Consider the following 2,798-nt stretch of genomic DNA (forward strand, 5'->3'; position numbering starts at 1 on the left):
TGAAGCATACAATGTTTAATAATATACTTAAAGCAGACAAATAGTCCTTTGCATGCCTATTACTTCTACATTTTTCTTCATCTATTGTTTGAGTAAGGAAAAAACAGTGATTTGCATAAAAATAAAACAATTATTAGTTAAATTTTATCTTAACTTTTAAGATCGACTTATAGTTATAGTTGATAATATTGTAGAGAAAAACGCGTAAGGAGGAGGGGGGGGGGAAAAAAAAGACATATGGTATCATTGTTTAAAATACTGATGTGATTATCATCTGCCTGCTTTATTATGATTCTTGAGGGTATAACGAATGTATTTATTAGCAAAATGTTTAATGAAGATATACTACGTATAATTGACTTCGACGTTTTTTATCCGTTACAGTAGATTTGAAAACGTCACACTCCATGAAATTGTAATTCATTATGAACCTTATTCTCAGAATAATAGCTAATGAAACGACAAAGTAGAGTATTTGAAATATATTTGAAGCTCAAAGTTTAAAAAAGAAGGCTTTAATTAAATATAATCTACATACTAAAAAATAAACCATTAAACATTTAAGTTAAATATACAAAATTAAACAATTAAAATCATATAACTATTAATAATAATAAATTATAAATACAGAATATTGAAATAATAGATTGATCCAGATAATTTTTTCTTGTTTTAACATCGGAATTCAGTTAAATATGTCATAACTTTAGGTTGCAATACACAAGCGAGACGTGGAGTTTAATCAAAAGATAATCACCCCTCTTCTTCATGTGGAAGTTGCTATATACAATTGTGCACAGGATAGATATATCTCTACCGATGAGATCTAACTAATTATTAATAATAAAGTAAATGTCAAAATCATAAAATTAGACAATAAATATACTAATAAAAAATTTTTATAAATAAATTCATCGTAAAGATTTAGAGCAAAAGCTAATTATGTAGTAATGTCCGGCGATATTACTCCCTATTAAGAGCATCAAAAAAGATTTTTCCCCGTTATTTAGGTATGCTTATATAACAACATACTATTATCATGATGGATATACACAATTGTTAATTATAATGCAACACCCAATGTAACTACCCTCGTTGTTGTAACCATTTAAACAGTTGTTTTTGCCTTTTATGAGTTTTCTGAACACCATTTCTTGGAGCCCATCAACCATAGCTAAGCCTTTAGTGATAAAAAGTAATATTTATTGACTATGTAATATTGGAAAACCTAATTATCATACCCAAGTCTTAAAGCGAAGTAAGTAGTCTCAGACGAACTAGTTGCAAACCATCCAAAGCTACTACCCCCGTTGTTGTGACCATTTAAGCAGTTGTTTTTGCCCTTTACTGAGTTGTGTATCATAATTCTTGATATGTTTAGCTAAAATAGAATCATATTTTATGGTTAGATTTAAAAAAAATTGAATACTTACTGTGAGATAGTACAAAATTCAGAGTTCCATTTCGATATTCGTAAATACTTTTTACTGATAACTTGATCGTCATTTGGTGTGGATGACTCACAACATTTTTATATGTATTTCTATAAATGACATCAGTAACAACATCCTCCATTAATTTAATGATGGTTCCTTGGGAACCAATATGTTTACCCTTGTATTTCTCCATAAATTTTTTGAACGTAGATGATTAGCAATGGATAAGGTTATATTACATGCAATAAGCATCGTTGTGAGATCAAAGTTAAAGTCTGACTTGATGTATTTATCGTCAAATTGATTTTATAGATGAATATCCATACTCTTGTTATGAGATGAGGATAATGAGTGGCGTGTAATTCTAGACAGGGGACTAAAGGCACATTTATATCGACAAATCCGACAAACCATCTGTTTCTCATCCGGTAAGTATTTTCCAAATTCCTGGGCCTCCATTTTCATAAATCCAGACAGAAGGCGACGTCATTTTGGGGATTTTATTCAGTTCTCTATCGACTATCACCATCTCATATTATATTAATATTGAATAATAAAGGCGGGAATGATAACGTTCATGATTGATAGAAGAAGATGTATATTATTTAATCAATGATGCCATAAGTAATTCTTCTTTTCTCCTCGCACGCTTTTCTATTCTTACCAAAATTATCACCCTTACTTATAGTTAAGGTGGAGTAATTTTCTCTCGAGAAAATAGGATTTATAACTTAAAATATCACATATCTGTAAGAAAATCAAAGCTTTTTTCTACATACAAAGAGATGAAGTATAGGAGAGATACTGTTATGATGGAAAAAATATTGAAACGCAAGGCTAATTTTGTGACGTAATAAATATAAATCATACAAATAAAAGAAAGAGACTAAAATTTTCCATCATTGAATAATTAACGGATGGATGGAAATAATTTAAGCTGATCTTCCTTATGTCAGTCTCTTTGGCGTGGTAGAAACAATGATGACTGATATATATTGTTTCCAAGTATCATGTGGTTTCCATTTAATTGTAAGCAAAATGAGATAACTCAAGCCGTGATTATTATGCTTTTATTCTTGAGAAGAGAGCATCTAAATATTGAGTAAGAACGTGTAAGTATGCTCATGAAAACCAAAGAGTAACACAAGAAAATTCGTTTCTTATATTATGAAAACAAAGTTTGTCTGTTCTTCAACACCTATAAAGCCAGATACTACAACTAGTACGTATTATTATAGCAAAACTCTTAACTTTTTAACCGTCTGCACATCAGATTCGATCCATGAGTTTTAAAATCTTTCATTTGAGCAACTTTACAATTTTTTTTGCCTCGCAAACTTCAAGAATGCAATAAGAAATATA

At 29.6% G+C, this 2,798-nt stretch overlaps 1 long non-coding RNA gene across 1 annotated transcript; it reads right to left on the reverse strand.

Moving 5' to 3' along the window:
* Positions 1-510: 510 nt before the first annotated feature.
* Positions 511-2,123, reverse strand: LOC139905112 (uncharacterized). Its single transcript, XR_011779593.1, has 3 exons — positions 1,434-2,123; positions 1,242-1,381; positions 511-1,180 (listed from the first exon to the last, which is right to left on the reverse strand). It is a non-coding gene; the product is annotated as an uncharacterized lncRNA (long non-coding RNA).
* Between the last annotated feature and the right edge of the window lie 675 nt (positions 2,124-2,798).

The sequence above is a fragment of the Lepeophtheirus salmonis genome, chromosome 1 (genome assembly GCF_016086655.4).
Source record: "Lepeophtheirus salmonis chromosome 1, UVic_Lsal_1.4, whole genome shotgun sequence".
Classification (NCBI taxonomy): Eukaryota; Metazoa; Arthropoda; class Copepoda; order Siphonostomatoida; family Caligidae; genus Lepeophtheirus; species Lepeophtheirus salmonis.